Source organism: Leptonychotes weddellii, chromosome 2, assembly GCF_054177405.1.
Source record: "Leptonychotes weddellii isolate Sample4059 chromosome 2, ASM5417740v2, whole genome shotgun sequence".
Taxonomy (NCBI): domain Eukaryota; kingdom Metazoa; phylum Chordata; class Mammalia; order Carnivora; family Phocidae; genus Leptonychotes; species Leptonychotes weddellii.
Genome location: NC_138370.1, coordinates 63,926,292 through 63,946,165, shown reverse-complemented (window position 1 = coordinate 63,946,165; position 19,874 = coordinate 63,926,292).

Genomic DNA, 19,874 nt, shown 5'->3' with positions numbered 1-19,874 from the left:
GTCTAGGGAAAGAATGGTCAGCAGAGGCACGGACTCCTAATTTATATTTTTATTTTGTGATTTATTTTCAATCAATCAACAAGTACTCATTGATTGCTTACTATGTACCCACCACGGCTTTCATTTTGAGTAGAACAATGCATTGTTTTCAACATGAGTATTCTTACTGGTGTTTAACAACAACAAAAAAGTTCTTGACTTTTCTTCCTAGTTAAAATCCTCACACATACACACTCACACACTCACATCTAGTCATATATTTTACCTCTGGCTGCCTTGTTAAGGATAACTTTCCCATTTTATGCTGAGAGTCAAAAGAAACGTGGGATTTATTTAAAATAATTCCGTTCTGGAGTAAACTTTTTCTGAAGTGTGCTTATTTCATTGGTGAGGCCTCCCTCCCACCCTCCTCAACCCTCACCCCACCACCTTCTTCGATGTCCTCGTATCTCATTCCTGGGTCAATCTATTCACCACATTCTGGCATGACACAGATTTGAGACCTCTCATCATTAACTGTGCTGGTTGTTTAACCGGTTCAGGGGTCTCCTCTTCAGATGAGAGAATTGAACTCACTGACCTCACTTGTTCACTTCCATCTCTCTCAGTCTGTACATCTTTAGTTATGGTCTTTCACGCTTTGCCCAAGAACCTGGTTCTGATTAGCTTAGCTCTGATCATCAGTGTTGTACACAGAGTCTTCTAGACTGCTCACCTAAGTCCAACACTCCGATTCCTCCTCAGCCTTGACCTGTTGACCCCCATGGGAACTGGCTTGCTTCCTTGTCTCCGAAAGTAGAAGAGAATTCACTCCAGTGCTTCAGCATTCCAGCAGAGATGTGCAATTCTGATCAGAGATGGAGAGGTGGCCCTTTGTCGTAGGGAAACCTTTGAACAAACTTTCCTTACATAGAGATGTGTGGAGCCTCAGCTAGGGAGAGGGTTTAGACAAAAAGAAATTGTGTTTTCTTGTGTGTATTATAAAGGAATGGGAATATGAGGAAAGGGAAGTCGGGAGCTAAGAGTCAGAGTAGAGTCTAGATCAGAACTTTCTGTAAGGATGGAATTGTTAGATTTCTCTGCTGTTCAGTTCAGTGGGCACTAACCAGAAGTGGCTCTTGACCACTTTTAATTTTATTTAATTTTAATTATTTTAAATTTGAATAGCCACACGTGTAGTTAGTGACAGTCCTACTGGACAGTGTAAGTCAAGATAGAGAAGCCTCAACAAATTCAAGCTAACGTCTCAGAAGAAAACTGCCAGTGAGAATTTTCCTCTGTTGAGGATGGCAGAAGGCCTTTGCTTTTCTGGCCTGGGTCATGACAGTCCACTATGCAGAGCTGAGAAGGGAAGCTAGGAGGATGTAGGATTTGAAGGACAATGGAAGAGGAAGGCAGGAGGTTGGTGCAGCCGATGAGCAGGGAGACCCAGGCCAGACATGTCTCCCCACATCCAGTCCCCCGGGCTTGCCTCCTCTCTCCAGGCCCCCCGATGCTTGGGAAGTGTCTGTGACCCATCAGGGCCCTTGGCTGGTGGGAGAACAGATGGGGCCGGGAAGGGAGGCTGGCATCCTTGGTGGCCCATGACACACAAACAGCAATGACCGGACAGGGAGAATGGAGGTTGAGTTTGATCTGCTTTTTACGCACAGCCTGAGGACTCTGCTCCCAGCTAGCCCAGTGCTATCTGGGCAGGAAAAACAGTGGAAGAATGCAAACTTGCAGAGAATGCCAGCTTCACTCTGCTCTCTCTTCCTCTCCTTCAGCACATGTCCCAAATAGCCACCAGAGGTGAGACTCTGTGGGTTCTTCTTCCACTCCTGCCAGTCATCATCAAAGCCCATCCCAATGTGAACCCTCACACTCATAAACTGCCACTGGTTCTGAAGACACAGTGCATCAAATAAGTGGCACCAGGAGGTAGGGAAGAGTTGTAAGAAACAAGATTTATTTGCAAGTAGAGAGAAAGCTGTGTCTCCAACTTTTCCCAACTTTTTGTGTCATAAGCATTACCCTAGACTGGGAGCAATAGATGCAGCTTGAAGTTGGTGAGTCTAGATAAAGAAATAAGCATATTATTTATAGTGATTGTGGTGACCACAACAAGAATGAAAATCTTTTGCTCTAGGGTGGAATGGGAAGATGGAGGAGAGAGAATTCTCCTTTTCATTTTATATGTCTTTGTATAGTGTGACCCTGAATCATTTTCTCAAGAAGAGTCTGGCCATATTTACACTGTTGATATTGAGGAGAGGCAACAGGCCACAAGACAGTTCATTTTGGAAGGCTCTTTGGGTAAGAATAGATCACTGGAAGTCTAGGATGGTGTTTCTTGGGGGTATATGTCTAATAATGGGGGGGTAATGTGCCCATGTTTTGATGAAACTGTGGACCTGAGTGTGAGGGGGGAATTGGGTAACAGAGGGCTGAGCTCTGTGCTGAGAATGTTGGGGTCCTGTTTAGGAACATTCTGCTTACAAGGTGCCACAGAGCCACCAAATAGGGTATCAGAAGAGGTACAAGAAGAGGATCTGAGTTCTTAACACAAAGGCCCTCTGAATCTTAGTGTATGAAAGGGTATGAAATTAGATGAAACCAATTCAAACAAAGGACAGGGAAAATGAGATGTGGGCCCAATAGGGACTCTGACCGTCTGATCTACAGGTTGAAGAGTCACCATTAGACACAAGAAGAGAGACTGGGCTTGTATCCTAATGAAGTTTACAGGACAAAAGCCCCACACGCTGCAGTTCCACACCAAACTTTGGAGGATGTGGTAGGCAGGGGAGGACCTGCTGGACACCCACAGGGCAAAAGGGAGCACCCCCTCACCTCGTAGCCTACTTTGGGGGCAGAAATATTAACCCCCTGAGTGGAAAAAGCCGGAAGCGACCCTAGAAGAGGTCGGGAGGCTTTCCTTTCAGAAGCTGCCATGCTCTGCCATCACCCAGAAGGTTCTCTCCTCAAGCACTTTACTTTGCTTCATTTGTCCTCCTCTTGCTTCAATCCATTACATCCTGAACACTTACAGAGAGGAAATGAGCAGAATCCCTTAACGCCCACAGGAGAACATGGCAGCTACAGTGGTTGCCTGATAAATGTGGAGGTAGAACAGCGTGAGTGTCCATTGATAAGGGACCTGAGGTGGGAAAGCAGCAGAGAGCAACACAAGCCTCCCAAGATGCTCCCAACGGCTGAGCAAGCATGACTAGTCCACCCTTTGCAGGAGGCCAAGGGCTCTCTTGAGGAGGAAGTCCTCTGCTCCTCCTCCTGTCTGGAGGGTAATATCTTCTCTGGCTCTCCGTTCACGGGATGCTGGTCCCAAAGCACCTACACAGCTTCAGTTCCTCCTGGCCCCCGCTGCTGAGCAGCAGATGCTTCCATTTTCCCAGGCTGCCACTTCTGGCCCTCCCCCGAACATTACATTGGCTTAATTATTTTAATTTAAAAAATAGGCAACTAATGATTGCAGCTCTCTCAGCCAATACATAATGGAGCCCCAAAGCTAAAGGAGCTGAGGTCCGCTGTGAGTCTTTAAAAGCTTCCTGCCTCAGAATGGCTCTCACACTTGGCTTGGAGCAGGGGCTCCCACTCCCCTTGGGAGGGCTGGTTAACGTAGTCAGTGTCAATTCATTCCTTCTGCCTTTTGTGGAAAACCCACCCCATAGCTCTGCCTGAGTCAAAAGGGTTCTGGGGTGCCTACGATTTCTTGCTCAAGAAAAAGAATAGCTTTTTGCATAATTCTGAGAGCAAGCAACATGACTTTTCACCACACCCTGGAAAATTCCGAGATACACAATGCATAAAATGAATAGAGGTCCCAGCACGCAAGCCGTGATAAGGAGGTGTGTGGCATTCCACAGTGAGTCTCCTGCCTGTGAAGCGACATAAAAGCCCAGTTAGTGCTGTGTAACAGCTGTATTTTTCTTGTCTACAAACTCCAGTTGTATGAAAGTGGAACACAACAAGGAAACACTGTGTCTGCCAATAATGGAAATTGCTTGAGATTTCCGAGGAATCGGTAAATGAGAGGGGGGTGGCAGAGGTGGCTTTGGGAGTTCATGTCTTGGCTTGAGATTTTGGACACAGGCATGTGGCTCTGAACTTAGCAGCCCCTGAGAGGAGTGAGAGGAAAGTTGGTAGGTATGTGGGGCAGGGGGGTTGGGGGAGGAGGGGCGCGGGACTTGAAGGTCTGTGGAGGCTACACTTGCAACAAGAGGAGAGATGAACGGGATGGAATTCATGCCCGACCAAGTATCAGGACCCTTCATCTCAGGTTCTCCCCGTGTCTGCAATTGCCACCACATCCTGAGTTATCCTGCTCAGGAGGCCTTAGAAGGGCCAGAGCAGGGACAAATAAGAAGCTTTTTGGCTCTGGATCAAGGTGTCCCCCATAAGGGGGCTCTCAATTGGTTTTCCACCTGCAGCTCTTATATCTTCTAGATCTCTGGTCTCTGGTGAGGAGAGACACAGGGCATGGAGTTCACAACTACCTATGAGGTGGGCATGGGTGGGTGTCATTATGTCCATTTCAACAGATGAAGAAATTCGAGCTTGAACGGTTTAAGTACCCACATCTGTGTAGTTAGCACAGCATCCGCAGAACCAGCTTTCAAACCTGAGCCTCTTAAAATCCCTCTCAAGGCTCTTGATTACCTGCATAGCCTCTTCCATGGGTGTGCTGGTTTCTGACCAACCCACCCATTTGGCCCCTCCCTTGCTTTGCCCTTCGTTGTATCCATCTGGCTCCTAGAAGCCCGCTTGCCTCAGGCCCAGGGTCCACATGTGCTCCTCCCCTTTCTGCTTTTAGGAAGGGCTTCAGAGGGCTTGCTGGTGATTGCTGGTTTCCAAACTCCTGATGATCTCTCTGCCTGCTTTCTGACCCTGGCTTCAGCCTGCACCAGCTCTAACAGTCTCAGCATTTTGCTCCATCTCTGGGCTTCATTGGTCATGTTTGCTAGAGGACTGTCCATGAAGCCGGGTCATGTTTGCCGGGAGCTGGGCCAGACAGCAGGTCATTAGCCAATAACCGCTCCATTGAGATGTTGGACCAGATGGGAGAGGCGAAGTCCGAGCCAGGAAATGGAGCCAAAAGTGCATCAGGTGCAGGATCTGGAGAGAAGTGGCACCAGAACCCGTGCAAAGGTCAGTAGGGTGGAAGCCAAAGGGAGATGCCAGGCAAAGGCAGATAAAATAGGGGTAGTTCTGGAGTTAACTCTATGACCACTGAGCATCTACCCATGGGATGTTCCTTGAAAACACAGCCAAGCACATTTTACTAGTTTTTTTTTTTTTAAAGATTTACTTATTTATTTTAGAGAGAGAGAGAAAAAGAGCGTGAGGGGGAGGGGCAGAGGGAGAAAGAGAATCAGAAGCAGACTCCCCACTGAGCACAGAGCCCAATGCGGGTCTTGATCTCAGGACCCCGAGATCACCACCTGAGCTGAAACCAAGAGTCAGTCACTTAACCGATAGAGTCACCCAGACCATATTACCTCAGGTGAGATATAGTAAGTCCAGATGCAGACCAAGAGAGAGAAGCCGGAGAGTGTTTTATAGTTACCCTCACAGTTTCCTGGAAAGAACACAGTGCACTATGCAGGACCATTTGCGGAAGCACCAGGGTTGGTCATGAGGCAAAAAGAGAAAGAACTGTCGTGGGAAAGAAACTTTCTTGTGGTTTCTGTGGGAAGGAACATGGGAAACAAGTTAAACCAACTTAGGATTGGCTAGTTGAGTAATGGGGCCTGAGGCTTAGGGCCTATCTCTGATCATGTGGTAGTTGGCCCTGGGGTGATTAGCACAAGGGAATAGGGGTCTGGAGTGGAGAGCCTCATAAAGGAGGTGATTGGGGTTGTGGAATTAATTGTCTACCCAAGAAGGAGACCTGACCAGCCTCTACCCAGGGCCTCAAAACTGGGTCAAGACAGCCTCTGTACAAACCATTTTATAACTGTTGGGATGGACTCCTAAGGAGAGTCTTCGTGTATTTCTTTTATAATTATAAAAGTAGTACATGGAGGTTGAAAATTCAATACACTGAAAACGGATTTTAAAAGTGAGTCCCAAATATCAGAGAGAGATAAATTTAATAGATGAATTATATAGCTAAATCTAATAGATAAAAATGTATTTTTCCAGAACTTTGGCTATGCCCATAGGAAATATGTGTTCGTGAACATACACTTTACTCACCCATATTCACATTGTTTTGTAGCTTATAATGAAGATAAAATGGGATCATGCTATGGTATAAATTTATTTTTTTAAGCACAATAATATAACATGGACCTTCTTCCGTACATAAGAACGCCGTTCTTTTTTAATGATTGCATAGTATTCCACAGTATAGATCAACCATAATGTATTCTAAATCATTCTACTATTAATTTTTATGTTGCCTTCAGATGTTTCCTAATACATTGATTCAGTAAACACTGTACATACTTGCATGACTTCTCTGAGGAATAAATTCCTATAAGTGAAATTTTTGGAACAAAAATTATATGCATTTTAAATTTAATTAGGAACTATTGAATTTCTCTCTGAAAATATTTCACCAGTTTATATTCCCACAACAGTTTATGACTAGACATTAGACATTATTGATCTTCATTTTTCCAATCTAATTGGTGAGAAATGTGTCTCTGTTTTGTTTTGTATGTATCTGATCACTAGGGAGGTTTGTGGGTCTTCTTAAATATTTATTGCTGTTTGAATATCCTCATCTATAAAATGAAATTTTCAGATTTTTTCCTGATTTTTAAACTTTTTTTGGTGTTTTGAGAATAGTAACTTTTCATTATGTAGATTATAAATATTTTTATTAGTTTATCATTTGCTTTCAGTTTTGTTTACAGTGGTTTGTTCTGAATAAAAACTTTTCTGTTTTCTATATAAATCTGTCTGTATTTTCTTTTCTGGTGTCTGGGTTTCTTGTCTTGCTTAGGAAGTCTTTTCCATTAGGGGTAGACTTTTAAGAGGTCTCGTCTGGGCTAGGGAATATTTCTAGCACTGGTATACTTATGAGGGGCTGTTTCTGCTTTCCCAGAAGCCTCCTGATTGCTGGGGGGCTGGTTAGGGATGCTGAAAGCATGAGTCACAGATTAAGTGATTCTTAACTCTTCATGTGCCTATACCTCTTTGGGATTCTGATAAACGCTATGGACCCCCCACAATTTTGACTATGGTTTCAGAGGTTTTATAGACCACCTGAAGTCTGTCATGGAGCCCTACTGATTCCTCCTCAGATTAAAAATCCTCCTCTACTGCATTTATAAATATCTGATCAAGGTAAATGTTTCAAATGATTTCTGCCATCAAATTATAGTCCCGATTGTCCCTCCCTGTAAAATTTTGCTTGGGAAGCTCTTTTCTTTTTTCTTCCAAATTTTTATTTAAATTCTAGTAAGTTAATATCTAGTGTAATATTGGTTTCAGAAGTAGAATTTAGTGATTCATTGCTTACATATAACATCCAGTGCTCATCATAACAAGTGCCCTCCTTAATACCCATCACCCATTTAGCCCATCCCCCACCCCCCACCCACCTCCCTCCATCAACCCTCAGTTTGTTCTCTATCATTAAGAGTCTTTTATGGTTTGCCTTCCTCTCTCTTTTCTCCCCCCTTCCCATATGCTCCTCTGTTTTGTTTCTTAAATTCCACATATGAGTGAAAGTGTATGGTATTTGTCTTTCTCTGACTGACTTATTTCACTTAGCATAATACTCTCTAGCTATGTCCACATTGTTGCAAATAGCAAGATTTCATTCTTTTTGATGGCTGAGTATTATCCCCCTGTGTATATATACCACATCTTCTCTATCCGTTCATCAGTCAGTGGACATTTGGGTTCTTTCCATAGTTTGGCTATTGTTGATAATGCTGCTATAAACATCAGGGTGCATGTACCCCTTCGAATCTGTATTTTTGTATCCTTTGGGTAAATACCTAATAGTGCAATTGCTGGTTCTTAGGGAAGCTCTAGTTTTAACTTTCTGAGGAAACTCCATACTGTTTTCCAGAGTGGCTGCACCAGTTTTCATTCCCACCAACAGTGTAAGAGGGTTCCCTTTTTTCAGCATCCTCACCAACATCAATATGTTTTCCATATTGTTAATTTTAGCCATTCTGACAGGTGTGAGGTGATATCTCATGCTTTTCTATTTTCCTTATGATGAGTGGTATTGAGCATCTTTTCATGTGTCTGTTAGCCATCTGGATGTCTTCTTTGGAAAAATGTCTATTCATGTCTTCTGCCCTTTTCTTAACTAGATTATTTATTTTGGGGGTGTCGAGTTTGATGATTTCTTTATAGATTTTGGTACTAACCCTTTATCAGATATATCATTTGCAAATATCTTCTCCCATTTTGTAGGCTACCTTTTAAGTTTGTTGATTGTTTCCTTCGCTGTGCAGAAGCTTTTTATCTTGATGAAATCCCAATAGTTCACTTTTGCTTTTGTTTCCCTTGCCTCCGTGCCTGGGAAGCTCTTTATGCAACACCACATTGTCTACCCTGGATAGTCATGGCTTCCTCATGGCCCCAAATGTAAGGTGAGTGTCACCTCAGCTCAGGACTAGCAAACCAGCCCCTTCCTAGCAGTGCAGCCTCCCCCACTACACCCATGTCATGTGTTCTCTTGGATCACTCTGACTTCACTCCTGAGTTCAGACCCAGGGAGATGATACTGGGGCTTTTACACACTACAGTGTGACTGAGGAGGGGAAAGGGGTTTGCAGAGAGAGATGCCAAGGGCTGCAAGAGAGTCGTCAGGGACATTAGAATCTACCTATCTTCAGAAAGCCTATAGTGAAGGACAATACATTTAGCAACAGGATGTTACAAAGGCTCTGGAGGGGAGAAGTGAGGAACTTGAAGGTTCAAGGTCTCTTCTGAGAAAACCAATAGACTGTCATTGAGGGGAAAGGTTCAAGGACCTCTCCAGAGTGTCGGGCTTCCCTAAGTGCCAGAAAGAGAGGCGATCCATTATGGGGACCTCAAGTCCTTGCACACCTAGGAACTTCAAAATTGATGCAAACATCCTCTGCAGTTCTCTCTCTGATAGAAAACTCCTGGGCAAAGCTACTCAGTACTTACACAGAAGCACGAAGGGGCTGCTCTCAGCTTGAGAAATGTCAGATTTAAAAGGTTCTGATTAGGGGCACCTGGGTGGCCCAGTCCTTAAGCATCTGCCTTCGGCTCAGGTCATGATCCCAGTGTCCTGGGATTGAACCCCGCATTGGGCTCCCTGCTCTGCGGGAAGCCTGCTTCTCCTTCTCCACTCCACCTGCTTGTGTTCCTGCTCTCGTTGTCTCTCTGTCAAATAAATAAATAAAATCTTTAAAAAAAAAAAAGGTTCTGATTGTTTTCCACAGGGCTTTAGTGGCCAAAGGCTCTGCTCAGAGCATGAAAACAGCACATTCAACACTGGAATTTAGGAATATCCTTGAAGGCCCCCCCCCAAAAAAAACCAGGAATTGAAATCCCATCTGAAGCAGGCTCTAGCTCTCTACTGATCTGTTTCTCCTGGGCTTCCCTTCTCCACCTTGGGTTTCCATTGGTTGTCTATATGCAATGAATAAAATGTTTGTTTGACTATTTGTGCCTCCAAACATACTCACTCTTGATCATAATCCTCTCAGAGAAATAATTAGGCAAGATTCAACTCTTAGAGAAATATGGAGAGTAAGCCACCAAACCCAAAGGAATGCAGATCAATCCAATTTTAGCCATAGGCTTTATGTCTCCCAATTGGCTATATTTGTTTAATCTTCCATTTCCCATAAAAAATTCAAGTGAAGAGGAGGACGATTACTACCCACAAAAGAGAACTAGATGAAGTGGAGAAGTCCCAGGCATAAACAGCTGGCTGTGGGTGAGAGAACATTTTTCTGAACCTGATTAGCATCCAGCCGATGCATGGTACCAGAGAAAAGCCTGAGCTGAGCATAATTCCTGTCCTCAAAGAACTTTCAGTTTAAGAAGTTTCTACCGACAGAAATACATGGGCAAAACAATGGCTAAGTGCCATCCAATGTGCTTCTAGATAAAGCATTTGCTTCATGCAACAATCTAACATGTAGCAGGCCCATATACAAATAAGCCCTGTTGGGAATGTGTTCTGGAAGGACTGCTCTTTTCCTGTTTTCCTGCGTACTAAATCTTGACAGTGATAATGAAATAATATCTTAATCTACATATTTATATTCAGTGCCTGAGGTGGTGGTGGTGGTTGTTTTAACTTGAGGTTTTACCCAAAGACAAAAAGACAACCCCTGAGCCCACATTCTAGAATGAGAACATTCTAGAAATATATGTTACCCCAGTGTTTATTCACATACGGCTATGTATACCACATCTTGAAGATCTGAGATCAGTCTCCAGTTATTCCTCCTCAGGGAACATACGTAGACCCGTAGTTGGTGAGTCAGAGAATAGTCTCTTTTCTGTCTGACCTACAGCCCTCTTCATGGCGATTTTGCCAGTCCCCCTTTCATACGTCCTATGATATGATTATCTCGTAGACATCTCAGTTGGAGTATCTCTTTCTTGTTTCATTTGCAAGACATCTTTAGATTCACCTTACATTCACTATCAACTAATTTTTTTAAAGGTTAGTCTTTCTAAAACCCCTACCGAATGCTGTTTGTCCATAGCTCACCTCTCTTCCTCTCCCTTGCTTGGTGTCTAGATTCTCTCTTCATCCCCTGCCGCAATCAGCATTCTCCACACTGTGAAGATGGAAAGGAAGTTTCACATTTTTGTTTTTTTTGGTGGAAAAAGTCACTTCCTCCTTGGGGTATAAAATCAAAATTAATTTCCCCAACTTCCTCTTGGGGCAGAAATATAAATACCTGGGGATTCCCGTGTAACACAATTAAACACCGCCCCCCCAACATACACACAGTTGCACAAAACCACAGTGCTCCAAGAATGGTTCCTCCTTAACATTTTATACAATATTATAAAAGCCAAAGGGCAAAGTTGGCTAAAGTGGGCAGTATTTTTGTTAATACAGATTCCTGAGCCCACCCTGAACCTGGATTTTGGGGGTAAGCCCCAAGAGTCCTTATATCTAGGTAACTTTTGTGCTTTGCTTGGCTGGGGTATAAAAACTGGGATAGGTTACAACAGCAAAAAGTGCACTGAGGGCATTGCATTTAAGAGAAATGCAAAGTAAGAGAGGCAGAGAAAGCCTCCCTTTCTTGAAATTGGGGAACAATGCATGGAGGAATGGGTACTTGAGACCAGCCTGAATGAAGAGGACTCATGGAGGGGTGGGGCATTAGAGGAAGAAATGAAGCCAGGGAGGAATTCAGAGGAGAGCACCTTTTTTTCCTGGGACAAATGAAGAGGCCAGACTGAATGGCTCCAGGATTTGTGATCCTTTGCTCCCCTGGGATTCTCAGCCTTTGATAAGGAAGTGCTTTCCTCCCCAAAGCCATGAACCTGGGCAGAGGGAAGGCTGTGTGATAGTGATGAGATTCCCAAGCAAACCAGGGGGAGGGCCCTACACCCACCGCCCCGGGAGATCCTTGGCTGGAGCTGCACCTCCTGCCTGAGCAGCCCACACACCCTTGTTGTACATTAGAATCACCTGGGAGCATTTACAAATACCAGTGCCTGGCCCCTTCCCCAATGTTCTGATTTAGTTGGGCTGGAGTGGAACCCCAGCATAGGTATTTTGAGTTCCCAGGTTACTCTAATATGTAGCCAGAGCTGAGAACCATTCAACTGGCCAGTTGGAACCCACAGTTGGGAAGTCCCTGTTTGGTACTGGGCCCCAATTTCCTCATCTGTGCTGAAGGATGTTGCAGAGGTGATGTGGGTCTACAGTGTGGTTACAGTTCTACAGTCCCTCACCCCTTCAGAGACGTCCGGTCCCCTCTGAAATTCTCTGTGTTGCTCCCTAGGTTGTCTCCCTCCCATCTTTTCCCTTCATAGCCTATGTTATGCTTTGGTTCCTCGGGGCCCCTGATCTCTGCTAAATGACAAAGACTGCTAATTGCTTAATCAGATGAACTAATTGCCATTAACACTACCTGGCTGAGCATTCTCCAAGCCAGTTAGAATTCGTTCCCTGAGGAGCAGCCCCTGTAAAGGGAATTTCAGCTAGGGCCAGTAGTAAACAACAGGGCTTCTCAGTCCCTCCAGTCCTGCCCTAGAGGGAGCAAATCTGCAGAGAGGAAAGAACAGAGCTCTGTCCTTCCTAGTTGTGTGATACTGGGCCATTATGTGGTCTCTCTGTGATTCAGGGGATAGCAGCACTCACCTTCTAGAATCATTGGAAGGGCCCATCAAAGGGTGTGGCATTTGTAGGTGTTCTATAAATATTAGCTTCGTTTTCCTTTCTGCCAAAGGCCAGATCCAATTATATCTTTTGATAGCCACATCTCACTTTCAACACACGGAGACTAAATCTGCAGCTAAGCCAGGTCTCTTTCATCCTGCACTTGTGTAGTTCATTTTTAGATCTAAATATTGAATTTTATATCTTTACCTCTTAAATTGTCTCTTGTTATTTCCTGTCCAGCACTCCAATCTTTCCAGAGCTCTGGACCCTGATTCTATCTATTATCCTACATGGGAGCTAAACTTACTGATGCGTGCCATCAGCGGAGATAGACAGAGGGCTCTCAAAGTCTTCATCTGAATCCTGGATAACATTGCTGAACAGAACAGGGCAAAAGATAAAGCCCTTTTACACCCCAAGCTCCTAGCATGATGCCAACACATTAACCAGATCTCTTTAGTTTTAATATTAGTTGCAAACCAACCAAACCATACCTTCATTTAGTTTACATGTCCACATTTCTCCACTGTTACTTTTGTGGCAGAAACTAGTTTCCTACCCCAATATCCATCCCTCTCTTCCTCCTTAGTGACAGAATCCTGTATTTAGCTTCATTAATCCCAGCCTCTCTTGCAGCTAGATATGGCCATATGCCTCTGTTCTTTTTTTTTTTTTTTTTTTAGATTTACTTATTTATTTTAGAGAGAGAGAGAGAGAATGAGCAGGGGTCAGGGGAAGGAGGGGGAAGGGGCAGAGGGAGAGAGAGAATCGCAAGCAGACTCCCCACTGAGCATGGAGCTGCTTGGGGCTTGATCCCATGACCCTGAGGTCATGATCTGAGCTGAAATGAAATCAAGAGTTGGAGGCTTAACCGGCTGAGCCATCCAAGGGTCCTTGCCTTGGTTCTGGCCAATGAATTGTAAGTCAAATTTTTCTGTGGGACTTCAGACAAACCTCCCTAAAAGTGAGAGCTGGGAGGAGCTAGCTCTCTCTCCTTCCTGGGGTGCGAATGTGGATGTCCAGTTTGAATCACCAGCTATCCTGCAGTTATCTTGGATCATGAGGTGACCTTGAGGATGAAAGATGCTCCGGGAGCCTGGTCTTTGCTGAACATGAAACCATCATGGCAGTCCATGACTGCTTAAATATTTTCTTACAGGATAGAGAAATAAGCTATTATTTTGTTTCAACTTTTGACCCTAATCCTAATAAATGCACCTTGTTAAAATCTAAACACTCTATCTCTTTCTCAGGAAGAAGAAAGGCAAGGAGACAGAAAGAAAGGAGAAAGAGATTCTGTGTTTTCTGATGGGAATCTGGGATTTCTCCCATGTCTGGAAGAGTTCTATATACCCACAACCTTTTCAACCTTTGAAAAATAGCTTGGGAGGTCATTATAAAAAGGAGAAAAGCAAAAAGGGAAATTTGTCAGCATGTTTTTGAGTAGATCTCCTAATGTTAGGAGCTAGAAAAGCCTTTCTTTGGAGACCTAGGCCATTTCTAACATTTTCTTTTGAAATCACTAATTATGCTCTAAAAGAGAAGGCATCATTGGAGCCAGAACCAGCAGCCAATTACCCACAAGAAATCGCTCACTGTGTGGGCTGCCTTCTCTCTCTGTTCGCATAATTTCAAAATGTAATTTCTAGAATCATGCTAAATACTTGTAAACAGAGATTGGTTTAATTGCAAGGAGGAACAATTTCAGGGGATAAAAATGAGAGTTGTTTCTCATTTTGTCGATAACAGATCAGTCCTCTTTGGGTCAGACTTGCAGCTCCCATCTGTCTTCCCACCCAAGTCAGGTTCTTCTGTAACTCCGATGAGAGGTGCTGACCTCTATGGGAGGTGGAGGTTGCTGTGGAGTAGTGGAAAGAGTCAAGCACTGGGAGTCAGAAGACATGAGTTCAAATCCCAGCTCTGGCATTTACTAGGTTGTTGTCACTAGGAAGTTGTTTAGCCCTCTTGAGCCTCATTTTCCCCAGCTCAAAAATGGGAGTGCCACAGAAGGTCAAAAGGATGAAGTGGGTGATACATGTGTGTAAACAGTAAAGTGCTCTACTAGAAGGTAAGTCCCATGAGAATTGTGGCTGTTTTATTCCCTGCTGTCTTCTCCAATGTTCTCAACTGTTCCTGAAAGATTGCAGGGGTGTAGATCCATGACTGTTGCCACCAAATTGTGGCATAACAAACACTGGAAAATTATTACCACCAACATTTATTTTTCACAGTTCTGCTGGGTCTAGCTGATCTAGCCTGGGCTGGCTGGCTCATGCTTCTGCACTCAGCTGGGTCAACTTAGTTGGGATAGCACCACTCCATGGGTTTCTCATCTGCCTCTGGGGACTAAAGGCTAGGCTGGGCTCATCCTTCTCACGGTGATAATAGAAGCACAAGAGGGAACAAGACCAATATGCCTGCTCTTTGCCTACTAATATCCCATTGGTCAATGAAAAAAGGTGCATGGCTAAACCCAGGAGGGAAATTTCACTCTGCCTACAGAGCAGGAGGATGCTGCAAAGTTACATGGCAAAGGATATGGACAGAGGGAGGGGAAAAATTGGGCCGTTAATGCAATCTACGACAGGATGCAATGACCTATTTATTGCTGGCAAAAATATACCTGTTTTGTGAATGAATGAAGACAGATGTGAGAGAGCTGGGTTTCTTAAAGCAAGCCTTAACATTGCCCATCAAGTCTCTCCTTCCCATACCTGTAATCCTTTAACTAATGGTGAAAACGCAGTTACACGACCTGAGAAGGCCATGTAGTCAAAGAAATTCATCTACAGTTCCTTGTCTCTTCCCCCCTGGAATTCCCTCCTTCCCTGTAGCCTTCCCTGGGAGCCCCTCCCAGCACCTAGCCTAAGTGTTTTTAGCTCATTCTTAACTAATTGTTGCTAAAATTGCAATTGATTTCTAAGTGTTGCCTGAGATGTTGAGCCAATTTAAGAAGTACAGGGACAACCAAGGTGGAGAGATACATCTCTGTCTCGTTTTCACATAGGCGATGGTTAGAGAGCTTCTTGAATTGAAATAAACAATACACGTAATTTAAAATTATAATGACTAACATAAAAACCCCAAACTGTTAATGGTGGCTCCCTTTGAGGAGTTAGTCTAGGGGTAAATAGATGAAGAAGATATTTCCTTTATATTTTATACCTTCCTGTGTTATTGGGGAAAAAATGTTTAACCACATGCATGCTATTTGTATAATATATTTTTTAAGGGATTAAATGTGCATTCTGTGAAACTCCGTGCGTGTGTGTGTGTGTGTGTGCATGCGTGTGTGCGTTCAAGCTCCTGAGAGACAAAGCTGTAAAAGGTGGCATGATAGCCATCGGCTGTAGGAAGCAAATCCTACCCAGTGAACAGTGGCTTGTCTACCCTATTCACAAGGCATCCATTTAAAAAGATAAAAAGAAAGCAATTCACCCTTCCTCATAATAATACATAGACGAGAGCATGAATGAAATTAACATTCTCATCCGCTCACCTAGAATAAAATGTCACTGAGTGAGTAAGAAAGCGATTACTTCCAAGGCTGAATGAGCAAACCATTTAGGCAGATGGGGGAAGTTTTGTTGTACTACTGATTTGGGGGTTATTTCCCTTGTCTTTCCATTTCTTCCTGCCTCCTCCAGGCTTCCTGTGGGCCTGCGTTTGCATAAAGAGTGTGTTTGGGGGAGCAAATCTTGGGAAAACAATGGCCTCTTTTTGGAATTTGCAATTTGGTTTTTAAATGTTGCTGTACAGCAGGAAGGCACAGTAAGAAAAGGCTTATGAGATAAGATAGAGTTTTTGGAAAATGCTGTTCACAGCTCTCATCTGGCAAGGCTTGGATGGCTCTGGTCTTAAGGTTTATTTCTGCTGCAGAAGAATACAGGTGGAGAGCAACCTGTCTAGGGTCCTAGTAGATAGGGTCCTCTAGCTACTGAGTCCATCTCTGACATCAGGGCTGTTGAGAAATCTGCTCGTTTTCTCCTGGGCATAGACTTGGCCCAGCCTCCACTGAAATGAGGGGGAGCAGACTCAAATTCCCAACTTCCTTATTTATGGCTGAAACACAAAGTTGGTGTGGGTGCACGTGCTTGTGAGTGTGCGCTAGGGAGGAGAGGAGTGCTCAGGAGAAGAAAATCCTGGAGCAAAATGACTTTTCCAAAGAAGAACATCATCCACCTCATACTTCTGTCATTCAGACCATGGAGAACAGAACCAACCGTAAAAATGAAAGCCCCAGCCTCCGATAAACTAAGACAAATGACCACATGCCTCAAAGTCGCTCCAACCTTGAGACCAGTAAGAACAGGCCTGGAGTGCCCAAGGACCTTGGAACTCCCAGTTTGGCAAAAATCTTTCCGTGACAGGGAGCCACAGGTCATCCGTTCCTGGGTTGGTTGCAAGTGGGTAAGGATTTCCCTCCCAGACTTGGGTCCTAGAATGAGAAGAGGATTTGGGTCAGCCCAGGTCACAGCCCCCGGGTCATCCCTCCCCATCTTCCCCCTTTGCTCTCTTTGCAGAGATTTTCAGAGTCTAGCAGCATCTCCCCATTAAAGGAAAGAGTGCTTTCCCAAGAGCACATCTTCGATATTTCTGCAATTGTGCCATAGCCAGCTAATGTGTAATGCTGTAGTTTAATAGTCTATTAAAACACAGCACTGCACATTAAAATCTCTACTGTATCACTGCAGATCTACTTAACAAAGACGAGGTCCCCAGAAAGCACTATTCACTTGCTGAGACTTGCTGCAACCGAATAGGGGAAGTTTCTTATGGCAGAAAAATTTAAAGGGGAAAGAAGGTGGTGAAGGGGTCAATCAACACCTCCCCTCAGGCCCCGTCCCCACTCGAGCAGACCCTTTGCCTGTCTGGAAGGAAGAAAATCTGCTGGTGCTATGGATTGCATCTGGAAATTCTTCATGTTTAAGAACAAATCCCTTCAGATCAAATCTCATTACTCAGATCTTTATTTGGAAGCACTTCAGTTTCCCGTCTCTCCTCCGAGAGAAACACGGTTCACGAAAGCTGCCCCCAGCCGGGAAAATGCTCAACGGGCTCCTCCCTCCAGAACAATTGCTATAGGGCGGAGGAATTCTTCAAACAGCTGTAAATCCTCCCACCAACTTCTCCCTCCTTTAGAAACTACAACACAGCCCCGCATCAAAGCCTCCTGTAGCTGCCAAGAGAAAGAATCAATAGTTTAACAGAAACAAGCAATGTGAATGCCGGGTATGGGGTATAAACACCTGTATTGCAAATAATCCAGGAATCACCTGAGAAACAGGGGAGACGCAGACTCCTGGTGCTGCGGCCTCCGAGGGTGCCCACCAGCGAGTAGTCAAAACACCAACAGGGGCTTTGCTGCAGAGTCAGGTCAGTGGGGGAAAGAAAGGAAAGATGGAAAGCCGAGGATCGGAATTTGACGGGATGGGCAGAGCTAAAGGCCCGAGTCAAGAAACGAGGTAGAGAAATGTAGGAGAGACACATATTGGAATGAGTGTCAAGAGCCCTGCCTGTCTCCACGCTGCCTCCCAGTCCTCGTGATGGCTCAAGCCAGCAACCTGGGGATCTTCGTCCATATGAAAACAGTGAACGAAACCAGCGTATGTCACCCCCAAATATGCCTCTTTGACGCAGAAATTATTTTGAACTGAAGGCAATTTAGAAGCAGTAAATGCAGAAAAAGCTTCCCCTTTTCTTCCCAAAGGCGGGAAATAAATTCTCCTTTTACTGGAGACAGACTCTCATCTGCCCAGAGAAGACACTAGAGGAATCTGCAAACAAACCTTGTTAATCTCACCCGTATCTTCCTAGTTAAGGAAGGTAAGGAGGACCTAGCCCTGGTTGAACTACAGCCCCCCAACCCCTGCACAAACCCCTCGGTCTTGCCAATTCGTCACACGTGTGTTGTTTCTTGGTCTTAAAGTATAAAAACCTCCTGCTCTGGCCATTTCTTGAGGTCCTCATTCTCTTGTGAAAGCTGCCACTGATGTGGACAAATTCCATAAAATATGATGCTTCTCTCCTATTAATGTCTTTTTCAGTTTAATTTTCAGACTCAGCCAGGGACCCTAAGAGGGCCAAAGAAAACTTTGTCCTCCCTTACAATGGATATTTCTGGATTTTCCCCTCAGTTCTTCAAGCCCTTGGACTCCAAGTGAGCCTGCACAGGGCATGAATGTGTGTGTAGGGGTGCCCGACTTTTGTCATCTTTGTTTTTGAACTCCAAGGACAACTGGATAATTGTTTGTGGTTTAATTTATTGGGCTACCATGATGTCTACAGTGGTTCCATGTCATAAAGTCAGAGCTTGCTTGAATTGTGGTAGAACTGCATTTTCCAAGCGAAGCCCCAGGTTATCTTGACTTGGTGATTTACACCAGGAGTATCCACTCCCTAGATGTCCAACTCGTGGATCCACCTCGGACAGAAGATGATCCAGAAGGCGGCTGTGATTTCACCGCCCCCTAACCCCACGTGGAGACCTCTGTGGTCCCAATGCACTTTTCTCCCCACGGAAGAAAGAGGATGGTGCCAAGATCATCATTTTCAATGGTTTTCTTTTCCAAACCTTTCCCTGAAAGTGCCAGTTTGAGCAGGGAGTAGAGTTCGGTGGGTTCTTGTCAACCTTCCAGCTCTTCTCAGAGCTGCTGACCTACCTGAGCTGCTTTTTTGTGCTGATTTCACTCCCGGCTTCCTCCTGTCCGTCCAGCCCCTCATCTTCCCAGTGTCCCAGTGTCCTTACTCGCTTACTTCAACTCAGTCTAAATGTGTATCTTACTGTAGCAACACGTGTTGATTTGCTTGAAATCCCACTGGAAGGAGAGTGGTTACAAATACATGAATGAATAAGCTGAAAATTCCCTGACTTCGTTCTCTTCCAACTGTTTGTGCATGTGTGTAGGGGCGGGGCGTACAGGAAGAAGGGGAAAACAGAATCACCTCAGTGACTTGGGGTAGAGAAGAGGTGAAATTTTTACTTGGATTTTAAGTGAAATGTGTAACGGTAAAAAGAGGAAGTATAGAGTCTTCAGTGGGTATGACTGTTTTTAGGAGGAGAAATAAAGAACCATAAGGACAAAGTGATTTCCAAAGTGAAGGGTAATGTTCTTCTTTGGTTTTCAATTCAGGATGAAGGCACAGGGAACCTGCTCAAGAACCCTGTGTCAGGGAAGGGACCTAAGCTTCACTGAGTCCTTCAGGGGGCCAATGACTTCCCCATGCACTATCTCACTGAGTCCTTACCATGACACTTCCAGATAGTATTAATTCACATTTTATAGGTGGAGAAACTGAGGCAGAAAGTAGTTAAGTAATGGACCCTAGACACACAGTATTTCGATACAGTTCCTCTGATCATCTCCTTATATTACATTATGGGGCCACTTAGCCCATTGAAAACCTGGGACTATAAAATAGTGAATAAGCCAGTGGCCTCTCCCTCAAGCCATGTAATATCTGGGAGATGAAGAAAGAAAGCGTAGGAATGCCTATTGTATAAAGAAGGGGCAAGAAAGGACCAAACAAATGTTTTCAGGAAGATGCCAACACCCCTGCTTGTTTGGTCTGAAGG